General features: G+C 51.5%; 1 pseudogene; it reads left to right on the forward strand.

Annotated features, from left to right (window-relative positions):
• LOC131569700 (zinc finger protein 850-like) overlaps positions 1–18780 on the forward strand; it is a 186060-nt pseudogene extending 167280 nt beyond the window's left edge.
• The last annotated feature ends 649 nt before the right edge of the window (positions 18781–19429 follow it).

The raw sequence follows: 19429 nt of genomic DNA on the forward strand, positions 1-19429 counted from the left end.
ATTTATTGATCCAACATGCACATTTTATAACAGTGTTAATTAAGTTCATACATATTGCAAAACCCGAGCTCATCATTGGTTATCGATTACACATCAACCCCTCCTTTTGTTTTCAGTACCTGTGGTTTGTTATTGAGACTAAGACTTGTTTGTCTCATCCTGTTATGAACAGTTCTCAAGGCCTCCATGTTTGTCACTCTGCTTTCCCATAACTATCCAAGGACAAAATATTTACTTGTTATTAAAAAACAACCTGAGAACTTCTGCTGTTTACATAAACGTGCCTGAGAATTTTGTTGTTTACAGGAACAGGCTTTTAGAATTTGCTCCTCACAGCTGCCTTTGACTTTTTCATCAGCTGTATATGATTATGGCATGTCTGAACAAAACTCTATAAGCCATTTCTGAACAAAATTCTCCAACAAATTCCCCCTTTTTTCTTTTATGCACTATGGAGGTTAGTCTGCTAGGGTTTTTCTATTATTCTACTGACCATATCTTGAATACAATTAAAAATACAAGGTAAAACAAGTAAAAGCATTTAAAAGCACACCCAGTATCTCTATAAGGTTCCCCAGCCACGGTCCGAGCAATGGCTTTTACCCCAAAGGGTTAAAACCACTCCCAGCTGAGCCATAATGTCCTGCCTTGTCAGGCATTGTATGGTAGGTGGTAATTTGACTAAGAAAAGAAGGTTGTTAGCTGTTTTCATTCATGCGAACCCGGAGAGGAGGGGAACAGCTAGGGCTAATAATGCTGGAATGGACCCCAGTGTCCAACAAGCCTGAAAATGATCCTTTGTGTCCTTGAAATTCCACTTCCACCCTTTTCTTGGGTTTCTCAGAAATGTTCAAAGTCAGTAAGGTAAGTCCTCTGGTGGATTCAAAACCATTTCCCCTCTCTTGTCCTTTTACAGTCTGTAATCCCTTAGTCATTTGGCTCACATGGCACCAGCTGAGCGATTCTCAGTCCTTTGTTAATTTGGAGTGGTGAAAAAGCGGTATGCCTTAAACTTAAAGCACTTAAAATATCTAAATTTAACAGAACTTAACATCACTTAAACTTAACAGAAATTAAACTCAACAGAACTTACATGTAAAATCACTTAAATTTAACTTTAACATTTCTTAACTGACTTTAAATTCTACATAACTTAAACCTAATATAATTTTAATCTTAACAGAATCTAACTTCACTTAAACTTCATAACACTTAAACTTAACAGAAATTAAACTGAACAGCACTTAAACCTAACAGAAGATAAACTTAACAAAACTTAACCTTAACAGTATTTAACATTTAACGGCACTTAATAGATAATTTAACTTAAACTACTTAGCAACGGATAAAACTTACTATAGAAATAAAATATAGCATTTACTATTACTTACTTACAGGCCTGATTCTAAAATACTAAGCTAAAACAACTTTTTTCACGTGTTTGCTGCAGCATTTTTATACCAAAAAGCACACTCATAACATCTCACCCATACAATCACTTCAACACATCTTTAACATTTTTAAATTTTTCAAAATACAATTTTAGAGTTTGATGTTCCACCGACCGAGCCATGTGTGTCTCTGATGTTAAAGTCTATGTTAATGCAGGTGATTCTGACAGCATAACAGATGCTAAGCCAAATCGACCAAAATTTGACTCACGCATTCAGTACGCTGATTTCTGTTTCACAGTCTCTGTCAGGAAGGACAAAAGGTATTTTTAACTTAGGCAAGGAACGTCTGGATAGTAATGCTCCTTGGTGTCGCTTGTTTATTATCACTGGTTTCTTAATTGCAGTGGATCTTTTCTTTTTGTTGACAAGAGTTACATTTATTACGGCTGTTAGGTCTAAAACGTAAGCTTTTTGCCGGCTGCGGGGCAGAGAGAGAAGCACTGGCGCTGGAAAAGCGCTCTGGTCCCCCACCGCTTGTGTCAGAGCGGATGAACCCCCCCCTGCGCTGGGCTTCTACGGCGGCTCTGCTTCCCCCGTGGCTGCCTCCGCTACCACCGCTGCAGCGCAGCATTTCAGGCGGTCGCTCGCCGCGGCTGCTCTCCATGGCGCAGCGCCCACGCCGAGTTCGGAGCAGCACAGCCCCGCAGGCGCCATCAGCCGTGGCTGCTACCTTGCACTCAGAGACATGCTGAAGCAGTCTATTGTGCACTACCCACTATAGCTTACTTAACTTCTTGGCAGTTTTATCACTCTCTAAAGTAGCCTCCCGTAATAAGTCACTGAATTTACGCCACTCCATTAACTCGTAAACCGTATGGGGGTTAATAAAAACTCCCCTACTGTAGCCATACGTCCAAAGTCCTGGTAAATCCTTTTGTAAATCTACCCCCTTAACCTGCCTTTTTTGTAAATATGCTGCTTGCCTTTCCATACCTAAAATTGTCAGCACTGATTGCAGCCTCTTCAAGGGCCGTGCAGAACGTATCAGTTGGGCTCGCCTGTACGACACCCAAGGCACGACGTGTCTCAGCTTCTTTTTTATCCCTTTTGTTGTGTTTACTGCCGCCCGGGCTGCTCGGACCTGACCTGTTTCTTCGCTCCTCCGTGGTGTGTTGCTGTATCACGTCCGGGTGTCACCATTTGTAGAGGCGAAGGGAGACGACCCATCCTTTGATCAGCATCGAACTCCAATTTATTGATCCAACATGCACATTTTATAACAGTGTTAATTAAGTTCATACATATTGCAAAACCCGAGCTCATCATTGGTTATCGATTACACATCAACCCCTCCTTTTGTTTTCAATACCTGTGGTTTGTTATTGAGACTAAGACTTGTTTGTCTCATCCTGTTATGAACGGTTCTCAAGGCCTCCATGTTTGTCACTCTGCTTTCCCATAACTATCCAAGGACAAAATATTTACTTGTTATTAAAAAACAACCTGAGAACTTCTGCTGTTTACATAAACGTGCCTGAGAATTTTGTTGTTTACAGGAACAGGCTTTGAGAATTTGCTTCTCACAGCTGCCTTTTACTTTTCCATCAGCTGTATATGATTATGGCATGTCTGAACAAAACTCTATAAGCCATTTCTGAGCAAAATTCTCCAACAGATCCCCAAAGGTAACAGGGTGCTCCTGTCTGAGTGCCAAGATGCACCCGGCTGTAATAACCTTTGCACCATGGTCCTGGTCCCCCATTGTCCTTTATTAAACTTTTTGCATTTTCACAGGAGAGCGAACGTGTTTTTCACATTTAGGAACGGTTTAAGTTTTTTTGTTTTTTATGGGAGGCAGTTTTGAAGAGCTACAAGTGGCTAATCTGCCTGCAACAGGGACCATTCCACGGGCTCTTTTCACCTTTCCCTACATGTCTGCTGCAACACATGGATGGTAAAGCCCTGGAGGCTCCTTAGGGGTGGTTATGGACGATTGCAGGCAGCGCCTCTATGCCCTGATCAGCGGTGACCCCTCCTGGGAACCTCCCCATTTTCCAGTTTCTGTGAAGGTGCCTGTCAAAAGCACGTTCACTCTCCTGTGAAAATGTAAAAAAATTAATAAAGGACTTTAATAAAAGTTTTATGAGAGGCTAGGACCATGGAGCAAAGGTTATTATGGCCGGGTGCATCTTGGCAGCGCACAAAGATCTTCCCGCAGTCGGGCCACTCGCAGGGCTTCCCTTACCGATGGCTCCGTTGGTGTTGGGTCAAGTGAAAGCTGCAGGAGAAGCTCTTCCCACACTGGGGACACTTGTAGGGCCTCTCCCCTGTGTGGATGCGCCGGTGGATGACAAGGTTGGAATTGTTCTTGAATCCCTTCCCACACTCGGGGCAGCAGAAGGGCCTCTCCTCTCTGTGAATCCGATAGTGCTGGAGGAGATGGGAGCTGGTCAGAAACCTCTTCCTGCATTTATCACACTCGTAGAGCCTCACCCCTGTGTGAATGCGCTGGTGCTGGACGAGGGTGGAGTTGTCCTTGAATCCCTTCCTGCAGTCAGGGCATTGGAAGGGCCTCTCCTCTCTGTGAGTATGATAGTGCTGGAGGAGAGCTGATCTGAAACCCCTTCCCACACTTGGAACACTTGTAGGGCCTCTGCCCAGTATGTGTCCTCTGGTGCGCGATCAGGTGGGAGCGCTGGCTGAAGCTCAGTCCACACTCCCCACACTCGAAGTGCCATTCCCCATTGTGGATCCTCTGGTGGCTGATAAGGCTGGAGCTCCCACAGAAGGTCTTCCCACACTCCCCACACTCGTAGGGCTTCTCCCCAGTGTGGGTCCTCTGGTGCTTGATCAGGTTGGAGCTCTGGCTGAAACTCTTCCCACACTCCCCACATTCACAGGGCTTCTCTCCAGTGTGGATCCTCTGGTGAATGATCAGGTCACAGTTCCTCCTGAAGCTCTTCCTACAGTCCACGCACATGTTGGGGCTTCTCCCCATCATAGAGCTGCTCATGGAGCCCCAGCTCCGAGCTCTGCCTCCATCTGCAGCCGCCTTCCAAGCCCAGGCTGGCTCTTTCCTCCTCAGATCCCTGCCAGCTGCGTTTGCAGCCCCTCCTCGTGCGGCATCTCCAGGGCTTTTCCTCCCCGTTGTCTTCCTGCGCCGTGGAGCCGCTCAAAACGGCCTCTTCCACCAGGTTCAGCCGCGGGGATGTCTCCTCCTTCCTCTCCATGCTCAGCTCCTGCTCTGGACGAGGAAGGACAAGGACAGGATGGGATTTGCCTCCATGCCACAGGCAAGGGCAAGGAGATCCCCCCAGGGCTGTGCTGCAGCCGGGGGCCATGCTGGGCTGGGAGATGGAGCAGCACAGAGGGGAAAGGGGCACTGACTTCCTCGTCACCAGCCTCAGTGTCCTGGGGCATCTTCCTCTGTCACAGACATCTTTTGTGAAAAATCCTTTCTTTAGGATTTTTCCCTATTCTGGAAGGCTGAGGCTGCAGAAAGAGAATGTAAACAATGGTTATCTGCTGCTGTGAAATGCAACAGGTGCACCTGTGATTGGCCCGTGTTCCATGTTTACAATTAAGGGCCAATCAGAGACCAAGCGCTGTCTGGGAGAATCAGAGAGAGCTCCTTTGTTGATTCATTCTATTCTATTCTTAGCTTAGCAGCATCTGAACTTTTCTCTCTATTCCTATTAGCGTAGTCATAATGTAACTTATATCATAAAATAATAAATCCAGCCTTCTGATCATGGAGTCAAGATTCTTGTCTCTCTCTTCACCCCTGAGGAACCCTTGCAAGCCTGGCAACATTCCTCGTCCTTGCAGCCTCCCAGGGGTTGGGAATGGAAAATCCTGGTTTGGGGAAAACAAGAGATGAGCACGTTTGTAGGAGCGTCGGGGGGTTGCATGGTTGGGACAGACGGAGATGAGAGATCTCTGAAGCCAGGTCATGGAACTTGCGGTTTATTGTAAAGGGCCTGGGTGCAGGGCCCTGCTTGGAGCTGCCAGCCACAGCTTGGAGCAGGCCCGAGAGAAGAGAGGGGTAGAGAGGATGAAAGGATAAGAGAGTAACAGGGGAAGAGCATAAGCGAGCAAGGTTCCTGTTACAATACAGTAAGTCTTCTTCTGGGTTGAATATTCTATTCTCACTAACCAATCTAGGGCAAGATACAAATCCTAGAGCATTTACATACAGCCTGTAAGAATCATTACATCACCATACTGTGTTACATTTTAAACCCTAAAAACTACTTTTTGGATGCCTTCTGCTGAGCTAGTTGGGTCTGCTCTGACCCTTGGACCTGTCTGCAAGCAGAGGGAATTGTTTCATCAAAAGGGGATTACCTTCAGTCAGGCCACACCATTGTTTTCCATTTGTTTGGTAACTAAGGTTATCTCAAAGCTTGCTTTCATTCCAATCTTGCTTCTATTTTCCATATTCTCAAAATCTTTTGCCAGACAATCATATTTATAATGCTTTCCTGTTTCATCTTACCCAACACACGACGAGTTTGAAGGTCTCTCTGCCCGACTCCATCTCAACAAGTCACTGGCCACCTGGGCTCCAGAAAACCCTCTCAAACACCAAGATTCAGCCCTGAGAAAGCCTCCCAGGAGTTCCCCGTCCCTGGTCCCTCCCCTCTGGTATTCAGGGGTTCCCCCTTGTCCCAGCTGCTGAGGTCACCCTTGGATTGGGGGTCCCCCCTCTCCTCAGTGCGCACCCTCCCCAGGCTGCCGGCAGTCCCAGCAATCCTAAAAGCTCCCGCCTCTTCGCTCTCCCCATTTTGGGATGCCGGGGCTCTTTGGGCTCCAGGGCTCCCTTCTCCCTTCATTCTCTGCTCTGGGCTGCAGCAGCTCCAAGGAGTCCCCCCTGCTCCCTCCAGGCTCTTGAGGCTTCTGCCAATGGCAGCGCTCCCCCCTCTCTGGGCTCCCCACTTTGGGCTCCTGGGGGACACAGGGCTCTGCTCCTCCAGGCTGCCTCTGCCGGCAGCCGTCATCAGCACCCCCTGATGTCCCCCCGAGGGGCCTTTTCCGCTCAGCCTTGGACTGCTTCATTCTCCAAACATCCCCCCAAAAACCCAGCTGGGAGCAACTGGGAGTGACTGGGAACAGGTTGGAGGGAACTGGCCTACACTGGGAGTGAGTGGGAGTAACTGGAACAAAAGTGAGGGTGAAAGACAGCAACTGGAACCATGTGGAGCACAACTGGTTCATCTGGCAGGGACTGGGAGCACACTGGGCTCATCTTTGGTTCAAACTGGGAGAGACTGGACTAATACTGGGAGTAACTGAGAACGACTGGGAACATACCCTGCACATCATCCCCCATACTGGGCCTGACTGGGAGCAACGGGGAGCATGCTGGGAGCAAATGGCATCACACTGGGACTGACTGGGCTGATCAAGGAAGCAACTGGAACCATGCTGGAGGCAGCTGGGACCATACTGGGAGAGATTGGAAGCAACTGGGATTATACTGGGACCACACTGAGAGGGCTGGCATGTGACTGGGATCAAACTGGAGCTTACTGGGATCATACTGGGGCTGAAAGGGAGCGACTGGGATCACACTTTGGGCTACTTTGGGAGCAACTGAGGGAAACTGGGATGATGCTGCAAGCAAACTGGAGGAACTGGGAAGGACTGGATGCATGCTGGAGGCAACTGGGATATACTGGGCATGAGTAGGGGATCATACTGGGAGAACTGACAACTTAGTGGGGCCACTTCCAGGCAGTGCCTGGAAATAACTAAAGACATGCTGGGAGCAACTGGGATATACTGGGAGTGTCTGTAGCCATACGGGCGTGACTGGAACCACACTGGGAACAACTGGGACCCTGCGGGGGAGAACTGGGACCACACTGGCGGCAACTGGGAGTGAGTGGGACCATGCTGGGAGGGACCGGGATCACATGGGGAGTGACTGGGACTAGAGCAGAGGCAACTGGGTCCAACTGGGACCATACTGGGAGTGTCTGCAACCATAAGAGAGTGATAGAAGCACACTGGTAACAGCTGGGCCCATGCTGGGAGCGACTGGGATCACACTGGCGGCACTGGCATCAGACTGGGAGTGACTGGGAGCAACTGGGATTAGACTGCAGGTGACTTGGATCATACTGGGAGCGGCTACAATCATACTGGGATTATACTGCGTGTGAATGGAACCTGACTGAGGGTTACAGGGAGCTACTGGGCCCATGTTGGGAGGAAAATGTGACACACTGGGAGCAACTGGGATCGGCTGGAAGGTTCTGGAACCATGCTGAGAGGACTGAGACTACAACTGGGGCAACTGGGATCATACTGGGAGCAACTGGGGCCACCCTTTGAGCAACAGATAGAAATTGGGATTATGCTAGAGGAAACTGGGAGTAACTGGGAAAACCTGGGATCATTCTGAGGTAACTAAAACATACTGGGAGTGTCTCTAAGCATACTGAGGGGACTGGAACCACACTGGGAACAGCTGGGATCATGCTGGGAGCAACTGGGACGATGCTGGGGGAAACTGAATCTACCCTGGAGGCAACTGGGCACAACTGGGACCATGCTGGGAGGGACTGGGACTATTCTTGGGACAACTGGGATCATAATGGGAGGAACTGGGATCACACTGGGGTCAGAGTGTTAGCAGCTGAGTCCATACTGGGTTACACTGGGATCTCATTGAGAGCGACTGGAATCATACTGGGATTGACTAGGAGTGGCTGGTTTTGTGGATTTTGGGGCGGCTTGGATATTGGGGGATTTTATTAGCATATTGAGGGGGAGTTTTTCTGGGAGTGTTTGGGGGTTTATTGAAATTTGTTGTGGCTTTTTTTTTTTTTAATTTTGGGGGTTTCACTGAGATTTTGTTGGGATTTTTTTGAATTCTCAGAAATTCTGGGGGTTTTATTGGGATTTTTAGGAGATTTTGGGGAATTTTATTGGAATTGTGGTGGCATTTAGAGGGATTCATTAGGGATTTGGGGTTTTTGGGGACTTTTGGTGGGATTTGTGGGGTTTTATGGGTGTTGCCAGGATTTCTTTGGATCTTGGGGGAGATTTTGTGGGAGTTTTTATGTTTTGGGGACATTTTTGGGGGATTTTTTGGGTTTTATTGGAACTTTCAGGGGTTTTAAGGAGATTTTGGTGCCTCTCAGCCTGTCCCCACACCCAGGGAATGTCCCAAAGTTCCCCTAAAATTTCATTAAAATCCCACAAAATCCCCAAAAATTACAAGAAAACCCTCAAAGACCCCAGAGAATCTCCAAAAATCCCAGTGGAACTCACAAAAATTTAAAAAAACTCCCAAATATTTCAATAAATCCCTCCCAAAAAAAAAAACCCCAAGCCTGACAAAACACCCAAATCAAAACCCCCGCAATCAAGAAAACCCCCCCAAAATCACATAAGCATCCCAAAACCCAATAATTCTCTCTAAAACCCCCAATAATTCCAAAAACTCTCCAACAAAATCCCAAAGAAGCCCAAAAAGCCATCCTGAAATCCCCAAAAACCCTCTCAAAACCCCAAAATTCCCACAAATCCCCCCAGAACCCGCCAGAGTCAGTGGGGCCGTCCTGGATCAGGGGGAACCGGCCGGTGGAACAGGAGCCACTTCAGGGAGCCCTCAGAGCTTTTTGGGGAGGGGGCACCACAGGAGACCCCCCAAAAAAACGGTTGGGGAGGGGAGAACCCCTGCTGTGCCCCCTCCCCCTGAAATCCCCAAACCCCGGTTCAGGGTGGGCCTGGGACCCCCTGGGACCCCCAAATCTCCCCTGGGACCCCTCCAGGAACCCCATAGCCCCCAGAGCTCCCCCAGTGTTTGCCCAGAACCACCCTGGACCCCAAAAACCTCCCCAGGACTCTCAGACCTCCCCCATTTCTCCCCCGAAATTCACCCCAGACCCACCTGAGACCCTCCCCAAACCCATCAGACTGCCTGAAATCCCCCTCAGATCCCTCAATCCCCCCAAACCCTATGACCTCAGACTCCCCCAAATTTCTCCAGACCTCAGGACCTCCCAGATCCACTCACAATCCCCCCAGTTCCTCTCACAATCCCCCAGAATTCCCTCAGACCCTCCCAATTCCCTTCAGATCCCCCTAAACCCACCTGAGAACGCTTCAGACCCTCTCAAGCTTCCCCCCAAGCCCCCTAAAGCCGCCTCAGACCCACCAAAGCCCCTCAGATCCCCTCATTCCCCCCAAACCCACTGCACACCCCCCTATTTCCCATCGATGTCCCCCAAAAATCCCCAATTTCCCCTTAGACCCGCCCCAAACTCCCCCAGTTTCCCCCCGGCCCCGCCTCAGCCTCTCTCCCCTCACAATCTCCCGCCTCCGCCGGGTGCGCGCGGTCCCAACAATAGTGGCGCGCCCCGCCCCAAAGGAACCAATCACCACGCTGCATGTCCCTGAAGCAACCAATCACGGCCTGGCTCCCCTAAGCTACGCCTGCCTCCTCCGCGCCGCCCGAGCCAATCAGAGGCCAGCCAGAAGCGGCGCCCCCTTCCCCGTCGCTACTGGGACCCACCGGGCTCGGGACAGGAGTGGGAGGGGCCTGAGAGGGGATCGGGGGGGGGGGGGGGGGGGGCGGTTCGGGGGGTCTGGTGAGGCTTTGGAGGGGGTTTTGGGGGTTCTGGGGGGTCTGGGGAGGGGTGCTGGGGCACTGTGGGGGGACCTGAGGGGTGCGGATGGGTCCTAAGAGGGGTCTTGGCCGGGGGGGGTCGTGGGAGGGTCTGGGGGGAGTTTGGGGAGGGCTCTGGGGGGTACAGAGGGTATCCTGAGAGGGTTTTGGGGAGGGGCTTTGGGGGATCTAGAAGGGTTTGAGGAGAAGGTCATGGGGAGGTTTGGGGGTTTTGGGGAGAGGTCCTGGGGGGATCTGGGGAGGGGCTGGCGGAGCCTGAGTTGGGGTTGGGGAGGGGTCTGGAGGACCCTGGGTGGGGTCTTGAGAAGGAACAAGGGGGGCCTTGGGGAGGGGTCTTGGGAAGGATCAGGGAGGGTCTCAGGAGACATCCTGGACTGGGCCCAATTGGGGTCTGGGGGCTCTCAGGCCATCCTGGGGGAGATTTGGGGGTTCTGGGGGGTCCCAAGCCCACCCTGAACCGGGGTCTAGGGGTTTCAAGAGGAGGGGGCACAGCAGGGGTTCTCTCCCTCCCCAACCGGTTTTTTGGGGGGTCTCCCGTGGTGCCCCCTCCCCAAAAAGCTATGAGGGCCCCCTGAAGTGGCTCCTGTTCCACCGGCCGGTGCCCCCTGACTGGATGGCCCCACTGACTCTGGAGGGATTTTGAGAATTTCTGGGAGGATTTTGGGTAGCTGTGTTGGGATTTGGGGAATTTCGGGACATTTTGGGGAGCTTTGGAGGGACTTGGAGTTTTATTTTTGGGTTTTGTGAGGATTCTTTGGGATTTTGGCTCATTTTTGAGGCGATCATTGGAGGGTTTTGGGGGGGCTTTTTTGGGAGTTGGGGGATTTTATTGGGGAGTTTAGGGTGAGTTATTGGGTTTTTTGAGAGAATTATTGGGTTTTGGGGGATTACAGGATTTTGGGGGGTTTTATGAATTTGGGGAGTTTGGATTTTGGGGGATTTTATTGGGGTTTTGGTGGGGTTTATTTTTTGGGGGAGGTCTATTGAAATTTTTGGGTGTTTTTTTTAACATTGGTGGGTTCCACTGGGATTTTTTGTGGGATTCTCTGGTATTTTGTAGCATTATATTCTAATTTTTAGGGGCTTTGGGGTATATTTTGTAGAATTTTGTTGGGCCTTGTGTGGTGTGGAGGGGCTTTGGGTTTGTCCCCAGGTCTGGGGAAGGGCTGAGAGGCACCAAAATCTCCTTAAAACCCCTGAAAGTCCCAATAAAATCCACAAAATCCCACTAAATCTCACAAAATTAGAACACCCTAGAATCCCAATGAAAGCCCACAAAATCTCTTGAAATCCCAACAGCCCCCCCCCCCCATAATCCAAATTAAGCCTCACAAATACCCCAAAGATGTCCCCAAAACCACAAGAAACCCCCCAAAATCCCCCCCCCCCAAGACTCAAAGAAATCCTGGCAAAAGCCAAAAAAAAAACCAAGAAAACACCCCCAAATCCCACAAAAATCCCCAAAAAACACCACAAATTTCCTCACAAAACCCTGGCCTCCAAAGAATCCCACTAAATACCTCCACAATTCCAATAAAACCACCAAAAAAATCTCCCAGAAATTCCAATAAAATCTCCAAAAATTTTTGAGAACTCCAACAAATCCTCACAAAATCCCAGCAATCCCCCCCAAAATTAAAAAAAAACCCAAAAATTTTCAAAAACCCCCAATTACACCCAGAAATGTACCCCCCAAAGTGGCAATAAAACCCCCCAAAACCCCCCAAAATTCCCCAACTTCCCCCAAACCCAATCATTCTCTCCAAAAACCCCAATAATTGCCCCTGAACTCCCAACAAACTCCCCCAGCCCCAAACCCCCAAATGCTGCAGCCCTGCCCAGCCCTCCCTGGTCCCTCCCAGTCCCGCCCAGGCCCATCCGGGGCCGGGGCCAAAACTTCCCGGAGAGAACGTGGAGGGCCTGGAGCAAGCCCGGAGCCCATCCCGGGCTTGGCCTCAGCCTCGGCCCCTTGGGGGCATTTTGGACCACCCTGGGAAGGTTTAGGGGGGGCTCAGATCCCTTGCAGGCATTCCCACCCTTGCAGGGTGGATTTTAGGCCCTTTTGGCTAATTTGAGGTCCAACCTGGTGAGTTAGAGGGGGGATTTTAGATCCCTTTGGATGATTTGAGGCCCATATGGGTGAATTTAATTTTGTGTGAGTGATTTTAGGTCACTTTTTGTGGTGATTTGGGGCCAATTTTAGTAGGGTTTTTGCTTCTTTGGATAATTTTAGGTCAATCCAAGTCATTTAGGGTGATTTGATTTCCTCTTGTGTTGGTTTCAGGCACATTTGGATGATTTTAGCTCAATTTTTGTGATTTTTGGCAAAAATTGGATGGATTTTAGGCTCCTTCAGGAGATTTTAGGCCAAAGCAGGTACATTCAGGGTGGATTTGAAGCCCGTTTTGGAGATTTAAGGCTGATTTTAGGCCATTTTGAGGGAGGTGCAAACCAGTTTGGGCAATGTTGTGGAGAGCTTTGTGGACAGTTGGTTAGCTGAGAAAGGTCACGTTGACATAATGCCACTGGTTAAGCTAGAAGGGGACAAGTACAGGAGTCAGCAGTCAGTGTCTAATAACAGGCAAGGACATTGTGCCCTTGGTGCAACAACAGGATAGGGAAGAAGATCTTTGGCAGAAATATGAAGAGTAGTTTCAATAAAATATCCACAAGAATGCAGAAGTAGGCGTAGTTGGCTGATAAATAACTAACCGATAGTGAGCTCGCCTTTGCAATATGTATGAGCTTCATTAACACCGATATAAAGATGTGTACCTATCAATAAGGTTTGAGATTTGCTGATCATTCATATTGCGTGCCACATTTCTCCCACCGATCCCAACACAATTTTAGGCCCCTTTGGTTGGATTTTAGACCCCTTAGGACAATTTTAATCCCATTTGGCTGATTTTAGGTCAAACCTGCTGGATTTCAGCAGCATTTGAGATGCCTTTGGGTGATTTTAAACCAAGCTGAGCCCTTTTAGGACCGCGCCTCCCCTTGGCCCCGCCCCTTTCCCCTCACGTTCCCACCCTTTTCTTGCCCCCTTTCCCCTCATGGTTCGGCCTTCGGGAACTGGGGAGGAGGAGGAGGGAGGCCGCAATTTGCTCCCAGCAAGGTCCCAGTTGTTCCCAGTTCCTGTTGTTTTCATCCTGCGTGTTCCCAGTTCTCCCAGATCTCCCATAGCAGAGTCCAAGTCACTCCCAGTATCATCCCAGTCTCTCCCAGCAGGGTCCCAGTCACTCGCCCTTGCCCCCAGCGTGTTCCCAGTTCCCCCAGCACATTCCCTGTCACTCCCAATTTGGTCCCAGTCAACACCCATATTGTCTCAGACACTCCCAGTACATCCCAGTTGCCCTGAACATTCTCATAGTCATTGCCAGGCACTCCCAGTTGCCTCAGTGTGGTTCACTTGCCCCCTGTTTTATCCCAGTTGCTCCCAGTTTCTCTGATTATGTCCCCCGTTGGCTCCCAGCATGGGCCTGGTAGCTCCCAGTAACCCCCAGTCAGGGTCCAATCACACCCAGTCTGCTCCCCAGTATGATTGTAGCCACTCCCAGTATGATCCCAGTCACTCCCAGTCTGATACCAGTGGTCCCAATGTGATCCCAGTTGCTCCCTGTCAATGCCAGCATGACCCCAGTAGCCTCCACTGTGATCCCAGTGACTCTCTGTCTCTCCCAGTATATCCCAGTCACCCCCCGCATGCTCCCAGTCACTGCCACTTTCTCCCAGTTGCTTTCAGCACAATTCCAGTTGCTTACAGCCACTCCCAGTCAATCCCAGCATGATTCCAGTCACCCTCCGTGTGATCCCAGTCTAACCCAGAATGGACCCACCTGCTCTCACTGTGATCCCAGCCTGATCTCAGTTGTCCCTAGAATAGTCCCAGTCCCTCCCAGCATGGTCCCACTCACTCCCAGTTGCCCCCAGCATGGTCCTGGCTGTTCCCAGTGTGGTTCCAGTCCCCCCGCTATGGTTACAAACACTCCCAGTTTATCCCAGTTGCCCCAGTAAGGTTCTAGTTACCTGAGAATGATCCCAGTCTTGCCCAGTTACTGCCAGTTGCCTCTGGCATGATTCCAGTTTCTGTCAGTTGCCCAAAGTATAGTCCCAGTTGCTCCCAGTATGATCCCAGTTGTGGTCTTAGCGTCCTCAGCATGGTTCCAGTACCTTCCAGCTGATCCCACTTGCTCCCAATGTTTCCACATTTTCCTCCCAACATGGGCCCAGTAGCTTCCAGTAACCCCCAGTCAGGATCCATTCACACCCATTGCAATCCCAGTGGCTCCAAGGATGATCCCAGTAACTCCCGCTACAATCCCAGTCACTTTCACTATGATACCAGTTGCTCCCAGTCACTCCCAGTATGACTCTAGTCACTCCCAGATCCTCCCAGTGTTATTCCAGTCATGCCCAGTGACTCCCAGTGTGGGCCCAGTTGCTCCTATTCACCTCCAGTATGGTTCCACTCACGGCCAGCACCTTCCCAGTCACTCTCAGTCTGGTTCCAGTAGAATCCCAGTCACTGTCAGATACTCCCAGTACTTTTCCAGTCACTCCCAGTATGATACCAGGCAGTTTCAGTATGATCCCAGTATGACCCCAACATGGACACAGCTGCTCCCATTTTCACTCAGCATGGTTCCAGTAGCTCCCATTTACCGCCACTATGGTTTTAGTCTCTCCCAGTATAACCCAGCTCCCCCCAGCATGTTCCCAGTCACTCCCAGTTGATTGGAGTTGCTTCCAGACTGATCCCAGTTGCTCACAGCCACTCCCAGTCACCCTCAGTGCAGTCCCAGTTGCTGAAAGTATGATCCAGTATGATCCCATTCTCTCCCAGCATGGGCCCAGGTGATTCCATGGTGATCCCAGTAGGATCCCAATTGCCCCCAGCATGGTTCCAGTTGCTCCCTGTTGCCCCCAGCATGGTCCCAGTTCTCCCCATTGCTCCCAGTGTGGTTCCAGTCACCCCAGTATGGTTACAGACACTCCCAGTATATCCCAGTTGCCCCCAGCATGTCTGTAGTCATTTTCAGGCACTGCCAGTGGCCCCAGTGAGGTGTTAGTTCTCCCAGTATGATCCCCCAGTCATGCCCAGAATATCCCAGTTGCCTCCACCATGCATCCAATCATTCCCAATTCCTCCAGTTTGCTTGCAGCATCATCCCAGTTTCTCTCAGTGGCTCCCAGTTGACCAAAGGGTGATCTCAGTCACTCCCTTTCAACCCCAATATGATCCCAGTAAGCTCCAGTTTGATTCCAATCACATGCCAGTCCTCCCAGTGTGGTCCCAGTATAATCCCAGTTGCTTCCAATCTCTCCCAGTATGGTCCCAGCTGCCTCCAGCATGGTTCCAGTTGCTTCCTAGATTAGCCCAGTCAGTCCCAGTGTGATGCCATTTGCTCCCAGCATGCTCCCCGTTGCTCCCAGTCAGGCCCAGTATGGGGGATGATGTGCAGGGTATGTTCCCAGTCGCTCTCAGTTACTCCCAGTATTAGTCCAGTCCCTCCCAGTACGATCCCAAGATGAGCCCAGTGTGCTCCCAGTCCCTGCCAGTGTGAGCTAATTGTGCTCCACATGGTTCCAGTTGCTGTCTTTCACCCTCACTTTCGTTGCAGACCCTCCCAGTATGTCCCAGTGTAGCCCAGTTCCCTCCAGCATGTTCCCAGTCATTCCCAATTCCTTTCAGTATGATCCCATTTCCACCCAACCACTCCCAGTCAACCTCAGTGTAGTGGAACTCACTGCCAGTATGATCCCTGTCACCTCCAGCATGATCCCAGTTCATACCAGTATAAGTCCAGCAGTTTCTAATCACCCCCAACATGCAGTCAGTCACTCCCAGTGTATCCCATTTGCCTCTAACATGGTCTCAATTTGCCCCTCTCAAGCTCCTGCTCACTCCCAGTATGATCCCAGTCCAGCCCAGTCCCTGGCAGTGCTGCCACTGCTGGGATCCCCCGGCCCTGTGTGCATTCCCCCCTGGCAGATGTGTCGAGAGGAGCCCCAAGGGCTGGCAGTGGCCAGGCAGGGTCCCCAGCAAGGCCCAGTTTGGATGTGCAGCCCCCAGTTTGCCCAGTTTGCCTCTCTTTTGGCCTGGGCCCAGTTCCCCCCACCCTGCAGCGGCTGGGAGCAGCCGAGAGCGCCGCACTGCCCATCCCGACCTGTCCTGGCTCCATCCCCGCTCCTGCTGCGGGCTGCGAGGGCTGCGGGAACGTGGCACCAAGGTGTGGCTGCTGCTGAGGGAGGAGGAGGAGGGAGGGAAGGGCAGGGATGAAGGGGGAGGAAGAGGTGGGGTCAGGGGGGAAGAGAAGGAGGAGGGGAGATGGAAGGGGCAGGAAGGAAGAGGACAAGGAAGTGGGGATAAGACAGGAGCAGGAGGCGGGATAGAAGAAGAGGAGCGGAGGAAGAGGAAGAGGAGGGACAAAGGCGGATCAAGGCTGAGCCGACACAACCATGCGCTCCAGCCCTGCCTGAATTCGCAACCCCCACCTGTGGGATCATCGCCCCCCATCATCGCGCAAGTGAGCAGGGAGGGGGCGCGGGGCCCAGATATCCCAGGGAGTCCCTGGGTTGGGTTTTTGGGGGGATGTTTGGAGAATGAAGCAGTCCAAGGCTGAGCGGAAAAGGCCCCTTGGGGGAACATCGGGGGGTGCCGGTGGTGGCTGCCGGCAGAGGCAGCCTGGAGGAGCAGAGCCCTGTGTCCCCCAGGAGCCCAAAGTGGGGAGCCCAGAGAGGGGGGAGCGCTGCCATTGGCAGGAGCCTCAAGAGCCTGGAGAGGGGCAGGGGGGACTCCTTGGAGCTGCTGCAGCCCAGAGCAGAGAATGAGGGGAGAAGGGAGCCTAAAGAGCCCTGGCATCCCAAAATGGGGAGAGCGAAGAGGGGTAAGCTTTTGGGATTGCTAGGACTGCCGGCAGCCTGGGGAGGGTGCGCACTGAGGAGAGGGGGGACCCCCAATGCAAGGGTGACCCCATGCAGCTGGGACAGGAAGGAATCTCCGAATACCAGAGGGGAGGGACCAGGGACGGGGAACTCCTGGGAGGCTTTTCCAGGGCTGAATCTTGGTGTTTGAGAGGGTTTTCTGGAGCTCACGTGGCCAGTGACTTGTAGAGAGGGACTGGGGCAGAGGGACCTTCAAACGTAATGTGTGTTGGGTAAGATGAAACAGGAAAGCCTTTAAAATATGATTGTCTGGCAAAAGATTTTGAGAATATAGATAGTAGAAGCAAGATTGAAATGAAAGCAAGCTCTGAGATACCTTAGTTAGTGAACAACTGGAAAAAAATGGTGTGGCCCAAATGAAGGTAATCCCCTTTTGATGAAACAATTCTCTCTGCTTGCAGACAGACCCAGGGGTCAGAGCAGACTACTAGCTCAGCAGAAGGGGTCCAAAGAGTAGTTTTTAGGGTTTAAAATGTAACACACTATGGTGATGTAATGAATCTTACAGGCTGTATGTAAATGCTATAGGATTTGTAACTTGCCCTAGATTGGCTAGTGAGAAATAGAATGTTCAACACAGATTTATTGTATTGTAACGGAATCTTCCTCTCTTACCCTCTCATCCTCTCTACCCCTCTCTTCTCTTGGGCTTGCTCCGAGCTGTGGCTAGCAGCTCCAAGCAGGGCCCTACACCCAGGCCCTTTACAATAAACCGCAAGTTCCACAACCTGGCTGCAGAGATCTCTCGTCTCCGTCTGTCCTGGCGGTACAACCCCCCAATGCTCCTACAAACGTGCTCATCCCTTGTTTTCCCCAAACCAGGATTTTCCATTCCCAACCCCTGTGAGGCTGCGAGGAAGAGGAAGATGCTCCAGGACACTGAGGCTGGTGACGAGGAAGTCAGTGCCCCTTTCCTCTCTGTGCTGCTCCATCTCCCAGCCCAGCATGGCCCCCGGCTGCAGCACAGCCCTGGGAGGATCTCCTTGCCCTTGCCTGTGGCATGGAGGCAAATCCCATCCTGTCCTTGTCCTTCCTCGTCCAGAGCAGGAGCTGAGCATGGAGAGCAAGGAGGACAAATCCCCGCGGCTGAACCTGGTGGAAGAGGCCGTTTTGAGCGGCTCCACGGCGCAGGAAACACACGGGGAGGAAAAGCCCTGGAGATGCCACACGAGGAGGGGCTACAAACACAGTTGCCGGGGATCTGAGGGGGAAAGAGCCAGCCTGGGCTGGGAAGGCAGCCAGAGATGGAGGCAGATCTCGGAGCTAGAGCTCCATGAGCAGCTCCATGATGGGGAGAAGCCCCACATGTGCGTGGAGTGTGGGAAGAGCTTCAGGTGGAACTCCAACCTGATCATTCACCAGAGGATCCACACTGGGGAGAGGCCCTACGACTGTGGGGAGTGTGGGAAGATGTTTCTGACCAGCTCCAATCTCTGCCGCCACTATCAGAGTCACACAGAGGAGAGGCCCTTCCAGTGCCCTGAGTGTGGGAAGGGATTCAGGGACAACTCCACCCTCGTCATCCACCAGCGCATCCACACTGGGGAGAGGCCCTACGACTGTGATAAATGCAGGGAGAAGTTTCAGACTAACTCCAGTCTCCTCCAGCACTATCGGATTCACAGAGAGGAGAGGCCCTTCCAATGCCCCGACTGTAGGAAGGGATTCAAGTACAATTCCACCCTCATCAGACACTGGCGCATCCACACTGGGGAGAGGCCCTACGAGTGTCCCCGGTGTGGGAAGAGCTTCTCCAGCAGCTCTAACTTGACCCGACACCAACGGAGGCACCGGTAAGGGAAGCCCTGCAAGTGCCCCGAGTGCAGGAAGAGCTTCGTGCACTGCTCCGGCTCCAACCCCCCTCTGGAGGAGGCACTTCGCGGCCTGGTGAGCCACATTCCCTGTGATCCATGCTGGGAACACACCTGGCTGCCTCTCCTTTTGGTTTGGCCTTAATTGTTTTCTCTTCTTCATCTCTCTGCAGTCCAAAAGCCAATTTTTCACTTCAGAACCACTCAAGTCCCAGTGAAAACAATTGATTTTTAACCCATAAGGGCTCAATAGAAGCTCAAATGGCTTTTTCCCACCTCAATAAAACTCAATCCCATGCCAAACTCACTCAATTCCACAGCCACCAGGCTGAGATAGGGTTGGAAGGAGATAGGGAGATGTGGGATCTCAATTAGAGAGGTGGGAAGGGGATTGTGTGGGGCTGGGTGTGTGGGATGTATTTGACAGCAAATAAAACTCTCAGACTTACTGCTTTCTTTCCTGTTCATGTTCAGTCTGTTGCAGTTCTGTTTGCAGACTGCCACCTCCCAGAGTGCCCCCTCACAGTTGCCGCCCTTGGCCTGAGCCTGCCCCTTTCCCCTCATGGTTCCTGCCCTTTCCTCACCCCCTTTCCCCTCAAGGTTCAGCCTTCGGGAGTGGGGGAGGAGGAGGAGGG

The sequence above is a fragment of the Ammospiza caudacuta genome, chromosome 31 (assembly GCF_027887145.1).
Source record: "Ammospiza caudacuta isolate bAmmCau1 chromosome 31, bAmmCau1.pri, whole genome shotgun sequence".
Classification (NCBI taxonomy): Eukaryota; Metazoa; Chordata; class Aves; order Passeriformes; family Passerellidae; genus Ammospiza; species Ammospiza caudacuta.